Genomic DNA, 16,050 nt, shown 5'->3' on the forward strand with positions numbered 1-16,050 from the left:
TTTTTAAAAAAATATATTTTGGGATATGTGTATAGTTCTAATATAGCTAAGACAAAGAATACACATGGTTGTATAACCTTTTGGGCACAATTCCAAATTGCTGTGCAAATTGAATCAGTTCACAATTCTACCAACAATTCATTATTGTTTCATTTCTCTCTCATTCCCTACAACATTTTTTCATTTTCCTTTTCTGTTCTGTTAACTAATCTAATAGGTATGAGGAGGTGTGCCTCAGAGTTGTTTCAGTTTTCATTTTCCAAGTTTGAGAAATGAGGTCTTTATCAAAGAAACCTGCTTCAAAATTTTTTGCATAATTACTACTGCTACCTGCATTCTATTTATTTATTTATTTATTCTATTCTCTCTCCCCTTTCAACTTCTCTCTGCAAAAGTGTTTTGCTTCTATCCCCTCACCCAATATACTTTTCTTTTCTCATCCTCCTTTGTTCTTGTATCCCCTTCTCCTCCTACTTTCCTACCCTCTTTGAACCAGTTGTGATGAGAAGTTCCTTCACTCCCTTCCCCCATTCCCCTCCACTGTAAAGGTTTTTTCTTGTCTGTTTTATGGCAGATAATCTCATTCCCTTTTTCTTAACACATTCCTCCCTCCTTAATTTTAGTTTTTAAAGGTATGATTCCTTCGTATTTAACTCACACCTGTGACCCCTGTGTATATATGTATGTATGTATGTATACACACACACACACACACACACACACACATATATATATTCTTCCTAACTATCCAATGAGAACGTTCCTTCAAGTTACAGGTATTATCTTCCCAAGTAGGAATGTAAATAGATTAACGTGATTATTAAATCCCTAAAGACTTCAGTTTCCTGATTACCTCCTTACACTTCTCCTGAATCTTGTATTAAAAAGCCAAATTTTCTATTCAGCCCTGGTCTTTTCATCACAAAAACTCCTCTATTTCATTGAATATCCACCTTTTCCCCTAAAGGGCTATGTTTAGCTTTGTTGGGTAGTTGCAATTCTTGGTTGCAATCCTAGCTCCCTTGCTCTCTGGAATATCATAATCCAAACTTTTTTCTTTAGAAATACCAAAATCTTGTGTTATTCTACAGTGACAGCTGCCAAAAGTCTCAGTCAACAGATGGATACAGATGGGTCAAGAAACTAGTCAGAACGATATTATAGGGGCTCTCTTTGCTAGAGAACTCTGTTACTTTGTCCATACTTAGATTCTTGAATTATTTTTTTCTGGATATTTGCAATATTTTCTCCTATATCTTGGAGTTCCAGAATTTGGCTATAGTAACCCTTGAAGTTTTCATCTTGGGCTGTCTTGCAGGAGGTAATCAGTGAGTTCTTTCTATTTCTATTTTACCCTCTAGTTCTAGAATTTCAGGACAGTTTTCTTTGTTAATTTCTTGAAAGATAATGTTCAGACTCTTTTTTAAAAATCATGATTTTCAGACAGACTAATAATTTTTAAATTATATCTCCTGGTAATTTTTCTTCAGGTCAGTTGTTTTTTCCAATGAGATATTCATGTTTTCTTTTCCTTTGGTAGATTTTTTTATTATCATTACCTTCCACTTTCTCAATTCTAATACTATTTTTTTCTGGAATTATTATTCAGTGAGCTTTTGCATTTTGGCCATCTTTACTATTTGGCCAATTTTGGTTTTTTTGTCATTCTTCTCATCATTAGCAAAAATTTTTTGTACTTACTTTTGCATCATTCTTATTACTCTTCCAAATTTTTCCTTTATGTCTGTTACTTATCAAAATTCCTTTTGAGCTCTTTTGTATTCTGAGAGCAATTTTTATTTTTCTTGGAAGCTTTGAATGTAAAAGCTTTAACTTTGTTATCTTCTTCTGTGTATATTTTTCTATCTTCCTTGTTACAATAGTAACTTTTTATGATCAGAATCTTTTTGTTCTTTTCTCTTTTCCTCAGCCTCTTATTCAGCTTTTAATTCTTTATTAAAATGGGTCTTTGTTCTCGAGGTGGAGGATGTAATGTCCCAGTTTTCCAGGGTTTTGTGCAGCTGTTTTTTTTTTAATTTTTATGTGATAGCCTTTTATTTACAGGATATATGCATGGATAACTTTACAGCATTAACAATTGCCAAACCTCTTGTTCCAATTTTTTACCTCTTACCCCCCCCATCCCCTCCCCTAGATGGCAGGATGACCAGTAGATGTTAAATATATTAAAATATAAATTAGATATACAATAAGTATACATGACCAAAACGTTATTTTGCTGTACAAAAAGAATCAGACTCTGAAATATTGTACAATTAGCTTGTGAAGGAAATCAAAAATGCAGGTGTGCATAAATATAGGGATTGGGAATTCAATGTAATGGTTTTTAGTCATCTCCCAGAGTTCTTTGTCTGGGCATAGTTAGTTCAGTTCATTACTGCTCCATTGGAAATGATTTGATTGATCTCGTTGCTGAGGATGGCCTGGTCCATCAGAACTGGTCATCATATAGTATTATTGTTGAAGTATATAATGATCTCCTGGTCCTATTCATTTCACTCAGCATCAGTTCGTGTAAGTCTCTCCAGGCTTTTCTGAAATCATCCTGTTGGTCATTTCTTAGAGAACAGTAATATTCCATAATATTCATATACCACAATTTATTCAGCCATTCTCCAACTGATGGACATCCATTCAGTTTCCAGTTTTTAGCCACTACAAAAAGGGCTGCCACAAACATTCATTGTGCAGCTGTTTTCAAAGATACCTTTAGGGATTTGTATGTTTTTCCAATATGGTATGATATAAAGAGTAGTGTGTTTATTACTCTTTTGGCCTGTGTTCTGGTTTGTGATTAACCATAAGCACTCTTTTCTGCCCTGGTACTGTGAGGAAGGTCCCACCCTACTGTGACTATGATCTCTATGGCTCTTGCTCCTCCTTACCGTGGCATTGTGAGCCAATACTGCATCCTGTATCTGAGTATGGGAAAAGCAACAGAGTTCTGCCTCAATGCTAGCAAAAAGACCCCTATTTTATTCTTCTGACCAATTATCATCTATTGGCTGAGACCTCTGGAAGCCACCACTGGTATTGCTGCTGCTGCTACTCCATGTTTTTCCAGTTCTGATGCTTTAAAATTTGTTTAGCATTATTATTTAAATGTATTCTGAGGAGTTTGAGGGAGAGCTTGGGTGAGTCCCTGCCTTTACTCTGCCATCTTCAGCTCATTTTACAGATGAGAAAACTGAGAAGAGATACACAACTAGTCACACAACTAGTAAGTTCTAAAACTGGATTTGAACTCAGATCTTTCCACTTCAGGCCCAGTGCTTTATGCACAGGGCCACCTAGCTACTCCATCTAGAGTATTGAAAATACTATATATCTAGTGTATTGAAAATCAGTGGATAAGCAAATTCTGAAGATCTTCTCATCACAGCTTTAAAAAACTTAGGCACTTCTCCAGAACACTTTATTGCTGTATTCATCAAATTTTGGAAGCCTTCTGGGATCCTAATATCCCTATCCAAAGCTCCTGGGAATCTGCAGAATAAGACCATGATCTAAAAAAATGTAAGTCGAATTGAAGCATGGACAACCTATTGCCAGTCATATAAATATCAAAAAGACAGAAATATGGGTCAGAAGGAAGACGATGACCTTTTATTCTTTTTTTGTTTCTTCAGATTCATTTCCACAGTAAGACTCAAAGGATTTTAATTTAGAATTTTGATCCAAGCTAAATCAAGGTACCTCCTACCTAGATAATTCTGTATGTTGTTATTTGGAAGGCAAGGTTTAAAAAAATTATTGGAAGTCCAGATGTAGGCTGGCAATAACCAATCAAGGAAAATCAAAGGAAATTTTCTAAAGTACATAGAGGTTTGAGACAAAAACATTGATTCTGCTGAGAGGAAGAAGATGGTTCAAAAGCAGGACAAATTCTTGCAGGTCCTAATAATCTGACCACATCTGTTGCATTCTAAAAGAATTTGACCCCAGGTGGTTAAACTCTAGGAGCTAATAAAATACATTTTCTTCATTTCTCACCTGGCTGAACTCTTCATATCCTCTGGAATCTTGACATCCTACATGATCATGTCAACTTTGAAATTCATACTTCTTACCCCTGGACCATATCTCTACCTCTGATCAGTCAATGAAGAGTGAAGCATTGCCCTCAGATCTTCCATTGAAGGAGGGTACCCAAGACTGCTATCTCATCATTTCACTGGGGTACCCTCTTCCCCTGTTCTCACATTTTCAATTTCCTTTTCTGTATTATCTTCCCCAATTAGACTGTGAGTTCCTTAAGGGCACAAACTATCTTTTACCCTTCTTTGTAATCTCAGCATTTGGCACAATGCCTAGCAGATAGTAGATGCTGAGAAAAGGTCATGTTTCATCAGTCCAGCAACTGGATATGTGAAGTAGTTTGTGATTATTCTGTAAGAAGAACAGCTCAAACTCTGGGATCTAAACTAAAGAGAGATAGCAAAGCCCCCTTCTCTTTTAAGGAATAGATGGCTAAGAAGGGAGAGACTGCCAAGATGAAGAGTACTCATTCTTTAATCCTTTTTTGTTTATAGCCTCCTTGTCTTGATCCTGTTTCTCTTTAAAACTTCAAGTAGAATGTAAACTATAGAAGTGGAAATTGTTCTTTAAATTTTCTTCAATGTCTTAAAAATTTTTGTCAAATTTTTCCAAATTCAACCTTGACTTTAATAGTCCAAAACCCTCTTTGTTACATACAAGATTTTCTTGGCCTTCATTTCCTGTTCAGTCATGTTTGACTTTCATTGTGACCCTGAAAAAGTCACTTATGTTTGTCTCAGTTTCCTCATCTGTAAAGAGTTGGAGAAGGAAATACCGAACCACTCCAGTATCTTTACAAGAGAGCCCTGAATGGAGGCAGGAAGAGTCAGATATGATTGAAATAAATAAATAACAACAACTACTTCCTGATTCCAAGTCCAAGACTTTTTCCATTAAGCCACATAGATGCCTAAGACAGGAGAGAAAAAATATTTTTTCTTTGCTAGATCTTTCTACATATCTAGATACATAATTGTATCTCAGCATTCTGACCTGGTTTCTCTTCTGTTCTCCCTCTGTACTACTTCACTTGGTGATCTCATCAATTCCTTAATTACAATATCTATGCTGATGATTCTCGAATCTACCTTCCTGCTCCAATCTCTCTGGCTATCAATCTTCCACCTCCAATTGTCTTTCAAACATCTCCAAATAGATTTCAGTGATGTTTTAAACTCATTATGTCCAACTCATTGTCTTTCTCCTTAAACTCTGCCTATTGCCTACTTTCCCTGTTAATGAAGAGGATTATACCATCCTTCCAATATTTCAGGCTTACAACCTCAGAACCATCCTGGATTCCTCCTTCTCTCTTAGGCCCCCCTCCCTATAGACAAGTTGTTGCCAAGGCTTAATAATTTCATCTTTGCAACATCTCCTGAAGTCACTTATTCTCCTCTGACACTGTCATCACCTGGATGCAGGTCCTCATCACCTCTCACTTTGATTACTGAAATAGCCTGGTGGTGGGTTGGGTTTCCTCTCCCCACTCCAATCTATCTTTCATTCAGTCACCAAAGTGTTTCCTAAAATGCAGGTCAGATCCTATTATTGCCCAAACCTACTCAATAAACTCCAGTAGCTTTCTAATGCCTCCATGAGTATGACCTTGTTTTCTCCTACCTTTCCAGTCTTCTTACACCTTATTACTGACATATACTTCAATTCAATAACACTGGCCTCCTGGCTATTTCAAGAACAAGATACTCAGTCCTCCAGCTCTGAGCATTCTCACGAGTTGTCCCATATACCTGTAATGTTCCACTTCCTCTGCTCTGATTACTGACCTCCCTGGCTTTTTGTAAGTTCCAACTAAAATTGTAACTTCTACAGGAAGCTTTTTTCAACCCCTCTTAATTCCAGTGCTTTACCTCTTTTAATTATTTCCTATTTTTCCTGCATATAGCTTGCTTTATCATTCCATCTTTCCATCTATCATCTATTCTATAAAGGGGACTTAAGCTTTTCACATTGATATTGCTATGATATGTACAATGAATACACTAATAATTTAAATTATTTTTAGAGTTTCCATTTTATCAGCATAGTCTGATTTGGCAGACAGACTCACAATACACCTTAGAGTTAACAACCACTCTAAAAATATCTACATTCCCATACTTGTACTGTCTGTGTATACTAAGTGAAATGAACCAAAGACTACATTTCTGTTCCCATCACAGATGAATCATGGTCCCAAGACTTGAGACAATCAACTTAAGAACTTTCCCCACAGGACTCAAGAACATATGTGAAATTTTGTCACACATATTCATTTGACTGTAATTTGTCAGGGTTACAATCCACATCCTGGATCCATGGGTTTACTATGGGAAATTGCTCAAACCCTACAAATTATTCTGTTGCAATCCACTCGTCCCCTACCTCCCATCTGTGATTTTTGTAAATAAACTTTGCCAAAATAAAAAAAAATAGATCCTTCAATCTAGATTTAGTGTTCTCCAGGAAGGGATCCTTATCTGTTCCCACCCTTATTTGAAAGGATGATAACCAAAGGAGGAGCAAAATTTTCAGGGCTGGTAGTGCTGTCTTCCCAGGACCAAGTGCACACTGATACATTAGGATATAGAAGGGGTGGGGAGAGACTGGTTCTGCCTTCTTCAGTAGCCCATAGTCTATAGTGCCCAGGCAGAAGGATAGTTACCATGATGCTGGTCCTTTCCCTGGCAAAGAGCAAAAGAAGAAAAGGATCCAAGACACTCCCCCATCCTATTCTGTTTTCTCCCATTCCTGGGAGGGGGGAGAGCCAAAGGGAAGCAGAACAATGATATTGCTCCTTTTCCCTTCCTAGGAGTAATTCAGAGATAGGGGAGGAGACACTAGGCTTCCTTTTACTGGGACCAGTCCAAAATCCATAGAAGGACAGAGTAGTAAGTCTGTGACTTCTTCAGTCATACAAGGATCAGAAGATCAAGGTGATGGCCTTTTAAAGAAACTTTTGAAGCAAAACTTTAAAAATAGATGTGAGGGAAGACTCAAGTTTTTGGGATAAGAACTTACTATTTGACAAAAACTTCTGGGAAAATTGGAAACTAGTATGGAAGAAATTAGGCAGTGACTCACACTCAATACCCTATACCAAGAGAAGGTTTAAATGGGTTCATGATTTAGACATAAAGAGTAATATTATAAGCAAATTGGTAGAACATAGGATAGTTTACATCTCAGGTCTGTGGAGAAAAAAGGAATTTGTGACCAAAGAAGAGCAAGACATCCCTGTTAAACACAAAAGAGATCATTTTGATTATATTAAGCTAAAAAGTTTTTGTACAAACAAAATTAATAGGAACAAGATTAGAAAGGAAGCAATAAAGTGGGAAAACATTTTTACATTCAAAATTTCTGATAAAGTCCTCATTTCTAAAATATATAAGAGAACTGATTCAAATTGATAAGAATTGAAGCCATTTTCCAACTGATAAATGGTCAAAGGATATGAACACTCAATTTTCAGATGAAGAAATTGAAACTATTTGTAATCATATGAAAAGATGCTCTAAATCATGATGGATCAGAGAAATGCAAATTAAGACAACTTTGAGTTATCACTAGACACTTCTCAGATTGGCAAAGATGACATGAAAAGATAATGACGAATGTTGGAGGGGATGAGGGAAAATTGGACACGAATACATTGTTGGTGAAGTTGTGAACTTATCCAACCATTCTGAAGAGCAATTTGGAACTATGCCCAAAGGGATATCAAACTGTGCATTCCCTTTGATCCAGCAATGTTTCTACTAGACTAATAGCCCAAAGAGATCTTAAAGAAGGGAAAGGGACCAACATGTGCAAAAATGTTTGTAGCAGCTCTCTTTGTAGTGGCTAGAAACTGGAAAGTGAATGGATGCCCATCAATTGGAAAATGGCTGAATAAATTATGGTATATGAAATGTTATGGAATATAGTTGCTCTATAAGAAATGATCAGCAGTATGATTTCAGAGAGGACTGTGGAGACTTGCATGAACTGACACTAAGTGAAGTAGCAGAACTACAAAATCATTGTGCACAGTAAAAACAAGATTATACAATGATCAATTCTGATGGATGTGGTTCTTTTCAACAATGAGATGATTCAGGCCTGATGTTACATCATCATGTGATGATGAAACATTGATCTTGTGATGATGAGAGCCATCTGCACCAAGAGAGAGAGGACTGTGGGAACTGAGAGTGGATTACAACATAGCATTTCACTTTTTTTATTGTGGTTTGCTTAAATTTAATTTTTTTCTTTTTTTTTTCTTTTTTACTTTTTGATCTGATTTTTCTAATGCAGCAAGATAATTGTATAAATATTTATGCCTATTTGGGGTTTTACATATATTTTTACTGTGTTTAACATATATTGTATTACATGCCATCTAAGTTATGGGATGGGGAAAGGGGAGTAGAATTGGAACACAAAATTTTTTCAAGAGTCAGTGTTGAAAAATTATCCTTGCATATGTTTTGAAAATAAAAACTTTAATAAAATATAAAACATAAAAATTATATATAGGGGGATGTCTGAAGCGGAAAAAAATTGAATGGTACTGGGTCATCAATGGAGTTCATTGTTATAATTTTACCACCAGGAGATACTTGACCTTCTCTCCTCAAATTGAGGTTCCCACCTCTGATAGTGTTGCTTTCTGGTTTCTTTATAATTTTGATGAGCTTTTCCTTTAATTTCTTAGATGCTAAGCCATTTAATAAGTCTATTAAATATTTATGTCATTTCATTATCAATGATGACTTTAATTTTAGTGCAGTTTTCTTGCTTATATCTTTCAAGGAGATCTATTTTTAATTTTTTCTTGTCTGAAATCAGGATTTCTAGCTTTTTAAAAATTCCTCTGAAACACAAAATATTCCATTCCAACTTATCATTTAGCTCAAGTGAATCTTTCTGTTTCACATGTATTTCTTATAAACAAGGTAGTCTTAGATTCTCCTTTCAGGTCTACTTTGCTGTTTTCTGCCTTTTCCATTTACACTTCTGATTATAGTTATTAACGTACTTCTTTCAACTAATATGAACCAAAAGACCAAGAGACAGAGTTTCTGAGTAATTAATAAACAATTTATTAAGCTAGCAAATAATCAATAAATTGATGGTCAGTGGCTTTTCTTGGTAACCAGAAACAAAATCAGGGAAATCCCTGAATGCTTAAATACCTTTGGAAAATAGTGTGCTCTGACAAGTGAAAATCAAACCTGATTGGTGAACAATTAATTAGAGAGTGGACATATTAATGAGAAAGTAGGGTAAAAGTCCTATATCCTATTAAATATCCTTTTATTGTTGCTTCAAGTTTATATTCTGTGTTGTAGGGCAAATTAGTCATTGAAAGTCCTTAGATTTTTGGAATGTTATATTTCCAGATTTTTTTTTCTTTTTAGTAGTTGAAGCATTATATTATATGATCCTGAAAGAGAGCAAGTATTTTATTTCTTTCAACTGAAAGTTCTGAATTTTGCTTTTGATATTGCTGGGACTTTCCAGTTTAGCATTTCTACCAGGTGACAAATGATAGAAATCTTTAATTTTCACTTGGCCCCGTGGTTCTAATATATGTAGGCCATTTTCTTTTAGGGTTTCTTGACACAGGATATCCAGTTGGAACAGTATTTTTATTTGCTCATGACTTGGGAATAACCTTTGAATATTAAGTTTTCTCCCTTTAGCTGATTTTCCACGTCTTCTGTTTTGTATAGTAGATTATCTTACATATTCTTCCAATTTTTTAGTTTTTTGATTTGGTTCTAGCATTTCTTGTGATCTTATGGAAATATTGTGTTCTGGTTTTGCCATTTAATTTTTCAGGAAATCCATTTTATAAGGATTTCCAACTTTTACTCTAATGTTTTTATTCCCCTTCTGATCTTATTTACTTTCCATTTAAATTATATAATTTTTTAAATTTCATACTCCATTTTTTCCATACACTCTTGAAGATTTTGTAGCTCAACCATTCTTTTCTCTGGAGGTTTATTTGCTTTTTTGTGGAGTTACTCTCTTGTTCTTCCATTTACCTCTTGGGCTTCTCTTAATATATAATATTTCTTTTCTATGTTTTTCTTGCCTTTGTTTCTGTCTCTACCTTTAATTTCTGGATTAAGACTTTGGCCTAAACCCAGAATGCTTTATTTGCTTTTTTTCCAGGCTTTCATTTCCTCTTGGTCCAATGTGAATGTTGGTCCTTATCCCTCTCTGTCTCCATCTCTTTGCAGAAGTTCAGTTTTTGTTGTTTCTTTGGAGGACCCCAAATAGATTTAAATGATCCCTGCAGGCTTACTAGAAGTCTCTCCATCTAGGAGATTTGTCCCATGATTAAGCTGATTCCTTCTGAGTCTTTAGATAGGCTATGTCTCACCTTGTCAACTGCATGATAACTTATAGAAGCTGTTTCTGCTCAGAACAGCTGCTGGAGACAGGCCCAATTGGCTTCTACCTTTCCTAGCATGCTCCTGCAAAGAGCATAGACACTTTTCAAAATCTATGAGATATCAGATGGGGTCCTTGCTCCTCTGAGCTGTCAAATCTAGAGCATCCACAGGCTTGAAACCCTGTGGTAATTGTGTGTGTTCATGTATTTTTAGCACATTCCTGTTCAGGAGTTTCATAGGCTTCAGCCTTTTATTTTTCTTATTTTTAAAATATTCTATTCCACAAAAAGACAATTTTTTAAATTCATTTTTTAAAATTTTGAGTTCCAAATTTTCTTTCTCCCTCTTTCATCTTCCCCCCTCCTTTAAGCCTTTTACTGAAATGCAAACTCTCCTTACTTCAGGAATTCACAAAGGGACTCACTATGGCCCCTCTTTTGGTCTTCTTGAACTTTCTTAGGTTACATTTTTTCTGACTGTAAACGGAGTAGCTAGGCTCCTCTGCCACCTTTCTAAACACTCTTGTCATCCTAACTGGAAAAGCAGTTCTTGCTACTTTTCATAGAACACAAAGGTTCCTGATTTAAGGTAAAAACTATTTCCTTAACACTGTTTCAGCTTCTTTTTCTGTTGAGGAAACAAAGCAGCTCTGGAGAGATGTACTTCTGCTAGGCCATTCAGTCTAAGAATGGAAATATGTTTTTTGTCATATTTTGGTGACTCTGGAAAGGAGAAACCCTGTAAGAATAGTTGAGAGAAGGACTGACTGTTTAGTCCAGTAAGCAAAGTAGAGAGAAGTCGTTGAGAAAAGAATTCTAAGGAGAATTCAAAAGGCATCCCTAAACTCATTAGCTGAAAATCTTAGCTTTGAAGTCTGGCAGAACATATATCTAACAATTCACAGTCATTTGTTGTGATATTTGACTGAGAAAACTGAAGACAGAGTTTCACAGCAGTTGTATGAGATGGCTCAGTTTAAAAGGGAGACTGAGATGCAGGTGACCCTGAAGATGGCCCCTTAACTAAGAAGTTCTTTCATTGAGCAGCAAAAGGCAGCTAGATCCAAAGGCAAGTATTCTCTTTTCTGTAGGGGATGCAATGGAGAATGTGGATGGTTAAGAGATCTATTTGAGACAACTGTGTTGTAATTAGTGTATAAATCTCCAAGCAAGAGATATCCTGAGGTAATTGGCTGAGGGGCTGTCCTTGGAATGTGAAGGCTTGGATTCACATCCTATAATATGCATATGTGAATCCTGGCAAGTAATTAAACTTCTCAATGCCCATATTCATTTCACTGAATTGATGATTTCCAAAGTGAGATCTACAAATAATATCCGAAGTATTTCTTATTTGGGAGGCAACTGGAGTTGTATGTCAACCCATACCCTTCCTGTTCTCTAACCTGTGAGTGGCTGGAGTCAAACAAAGCAGGCTAGAGACAGGAGATTCAGGAATCAAATAAAAGTTTAAATTCACAGTGAGGAAAACAGGTTTGTAAACCAAAGTCCTCAAGGAAGGAGGGTTTGTGGTTTGTGCCAGGGGTAGGGCTTTTAAGAATTTAAAATCAGAAAAGGCAGGGCTGTGTTGTAACACAGTCATTCTTGGGTCTTGAGTAAGCAGTTCCCACAAGCATTCATGGCCCCTGTGGGAACAGTCCTTAAGTTTGTCTCAAGTCTTAAGTGTTGGGAGAGCTTCACTACAGGATTGGATACTTTGCCCTGGCAGCAAATCAGTAGCCCAGCAGAGAAGCTAAAAACACCGGGGGTGAAGAATTCAACCCCAAACAGCTGGAGTTCCTTGGGACCTGGCCACCCCTCCCCTACAGCGTCTCAGCACACTCTCAGAGTCTCGGAGTGCAGGTACAGCACAGTCCTGCTAGTGCCTTGCTGCTGGCCCCACAGTCTGTAGTGGAAGCTCGGTAATACCACCCAGCCCCTCCCCCCCAAAAAAAGCAGATTCCATTTGGGGTTTTGTCCGTTTTTTTTTCTTTGCTAGTTTGTCTCTATTCTTCCGACAAAATGAGCAAAAATTGAAAAGGACCTTAAGTTTGAAGCTTTTATACGGACGAAGCAGACTTAAACCCTGAGGAAACAAAACAGATTATTCGGTGAATTACAGGAGATCATCTGTTCCTCCACAGATGAATTTCTAGAAAAATTAAAAAGGCTCACAAGAGAGCTAGAAAAAAATAGGAAAAGGAGAGGAGGTTGGCAAGAGAGACTGGAAAGTCATCCATCATTTAAAAGACAAAGTGGATAAAGAAAACAAACCTTGAAAACAGGATTAGTGAACTGGAAACAGAAAATATCTTAAAGAATAAATTGGGAAATGGAAAACATTCCATAGAACAAATTGGACAATTAGAAAAAAGATATTAAAAAGTAGTGGAAAACATTTTGAAAATCAGAATAGAACAAATGGAAATTGAATGACCAAGGAGACAAGAAGAATCAGTAAACAAAACCAAAAAAATCAAACAATGGAAAAAAATGAAATACCTTCAAAACAACAGACCTGGAAAATGGGCAGGAAGACAATCTGATAATTATTGACCCCAGAAAAAATAAATGAAAAAAAGAGCCCGGCCATATTTTCCAGGAAATTATCAAAGAGCACTGCCCAGAAGTCAAGAAACAATAAAATAGACATTGAAAGGGACATCCTCACCCCTGAAAGGGATCCAAAATCTAAACACCAAGAAATATAATCCAAAGCGAACCCACAACAAAGGAAAAAATACTCCAAGTCTGAAAAACCCAATTCAAAAAAAGGACCACAAAAGGATCACCCAAGATCTACAGCATCCACATTAAAAATCAAAGGACCTGAATATGATATTCCAAAAGGCTAAAACCGCTTTAACCAAAAACCAAAAAAAACATTTTCCAGGGAAAAGTATTCAACAAATAAGAATTTCACCTATTTTTTGTGAAAAAAACTTAAAAAAGTTTATCTAAATATAAACTCCAAAAAAAACCTAAAAAAAAAAAAAATCTTTGGGAACTATATTTCTGCTTAAAATTATAAAAAATACATTATACCTTTTCTAGAAATTAGATGGTTAATTCAGAAAAAGAAATTATATTCACAAAAGGCAAAAACCTAATATCTGAGAAAAAATGGAGGGGATAAATATTTTTTACCCATAAAATACTAAAAAAAATTTAACATATTCAATAGAAAATTCTCCCATCCATTGAAAAAGAAAAAGGAAAAAGGAAAAAATAAGCAAAGGAAACAAAACGGAGGGGAAATAAGAGAAACCCCAAGGGGAGGAGGGATAAAAAAAAAAGGGGATTAATTTAAATTTAAACGGAAAAGGGAAGGGAAAAAGGGAAAAAATAAACAGGGGTTCAAATGCCAAAAATTTATTTTAACCATAAATAATAAAACCCCCCAAAAAGGAAATTGAAAATATTAAAAGCCAAATCCCAAAATATTTTTTTACAGGAAACACATGAAACGGGAGATACATCAGAAAAAGGTAAAAAGGAAGAAAATCACATCTCAGGTAATCAAAAAGGGGAGATCCTGATCTAAACCAACAAAAAACAAAAAATTATTAATTAAAAAATAAGAAGGCACTAATCCTTTAAAAGGGCAAATAAAAACAAATCAATATTAAAATATTTCACCAAGTGGTTACATCTACATCCTTAAAGGAAAAAAGAATTAAAGAAAAAAACAAAAAACATAATAGTGGGAGATCCCAACCCACCTCAAATTAATAAATAAACCACAAAATAAAAAGAAAAAGTCAAAGAGGAAATAAAAAAAATTAATATGAAAATCCGGAAAAAAAAATGGAACAGAAAAAAGTACACTTTCTTTTAGCATTCATGAACCTAAAAAAAAACAATATTAGGCATAAAACCCAAACCAAAATCATAAGGCAAAATAAAATGCATCCTTTTCAGGCCACATAATAAAAATTACACTCAACAAAAAGCAGGGAAAGAACAAAAAATAATTTAAACTAAAAACTTTAAAGAAAAATTTGAAAAAACAAATCAAACATAATTAAAATTCACCCAAGAAATTAAAAATGAGACATCATCCAAATGTGAGATGCAGCCCGGGTAATAGGGGGAAATTTAATTCAGAACCTATTTGATAAAATAGAGAAAGGTAAAAATTCTTCAATAAAATCTAGAAAAGGAACAAATTAAAACCCCCAGTCAAAAATAAACTTGAAATTCTAAAAGGATCAAAAAATTGAAAAAAAAAAAACTATTGAATTAATTAATAAACTAAGAGTTGGTTTTATGAAAAAACAAAAATGACAAACCCAGAAATCTTTTAAAAAAGGAAAAGGAAAATAAATTTTATTTAAAAATGAAAAGGAGAACTCGCCCTAATAAGAGGAAAAAGCAATAAAATTATTTCCCAACTTTAAAAAGAAATTAAAAAATAAAATCCTTAAAAAAAATCCCAGAAACAGAGGAAAAAGTAATTTCCAAACAGCCCACTTAAAAAAGAAAATAAATATTTAAAAGTTTTAAGAAAAAATCCCCCAGGACCAGATGGATTTACAGGTGCTAAAACAAAAGAAAATTAACCCCAATGTATATAAACTATTTGAAAAAATGGGATTGGATCCTACAAAAATCCAAACCCTTTTAGACAAGATATGGTATGATACCCAAACCAGTATTAAAACAGAAAAAGAAAATTTTATAACCAATTTTAATGAATATGATGCAAAAATCTTAAATAAAATATTAGCAAAAAATTAAGGGAAAAATCTTCCCAGGATAATAACCCATGACCAATAATTTATACCAGGAAAAGCAGGGTTGGTCAATAATAGGAAAAAACTATTAATTTGACTATGTAATAAGAAACCCAAAAAAACCATATATCATCTCAAAGTGCAGAAAAAAAAACTTGATAAATTCCCAACATCCACCTAAAAAAACACGAAATATGGAATAAAGGTTTTTTAAAAAGTCAGGATATATAAAAATCACATAAGCATCAACAATGGGAAAACTAATCTTTCCCGTAAATTAGAACAATTTACTTCAATTATTATTCAAATTGATTAGAAAATAGTCAAAAAACAAAAATTAAAGGTCAGAATACATGAAAACCAAATATCCCGAGTGTTGATTAATTTAAAACCCCAGAGTTCACCAAAACATTGTAATCCAAACTTTAGCAAGTTGAGGTTATAAAATAAATCCCCATAAATCCTCAGCATTTTTATACATCACCAACAAAATCCAACAGCAAGCGATACAAAGAGAAATTCCATTGAGAATAACTGTCGACAGCATAAAATATTTGGGAATCTATCTACCAAAGGAAAGTCAGGAATGATATGAGCAAAACTGCAAAAAACTTTCCACACAAATAAAGTCAGACTTAAACAATTGGAAAAATATTAAGTGCTCCTGGATAGGTCAAGCGAATATAATAAAGATGACAATACTCCCTAAACTAATCTATTTATTTAGTGCTATACCAATCAGACTTCCAAGAAAATATTTTAATGATCTAGAAAAAATAACAAAATTCATATGGAATAATAAAAGGTCGAGAATCTCAAAAGAATTAATGAAAAAAAAATCAAATGAAGGTGGCCCAGCTG

At 34.7% G+C, this 16,050-nt stretch overlaps 1 protein-coding gene across 3 annotated transcripts in view; it reads left to right on the plus strand.

Annotated features, from left to right (window-relative positions):
- Positions 1-10,785: 10,785 nt before the first annotated feature.
- Positions 10,786-16,050, plus strand: part of LOC100935394 (neurabin-2-like) — a 31,168-nt gene continuing 25,903 nt past the window's right edge. For 2 of the 3 annotated variants that reach the window (XM_031960452.1, XM_031960455.1), the window contains exon 1: positions 10,786-11,042. The gene's annotated coding sequence lies outside the window, so the exon portion shown is untranslated. Of the gene's footprint in view, positions 11,043-11,071; positions 11,523-16,050 lie in introns of those variants that run through there. The other variant, XM_031960453.1, reaches the window with a different exon arrangement.

Source organism: Sarcophilus harrisii, chromosome 3, assembly GCF_902635505.1.
Source record: "Sarcophilus harrisii chromosome 3, mSarHar1.11, whole genome shotgun sequence".
NCBI classification, from domain to species: Eukaryota; Metazoa; Chordata; class Mammalia; order Dasyuromorphia; family Dasyuridae; genus Sarcophilus; species Sarcophilus harrisii.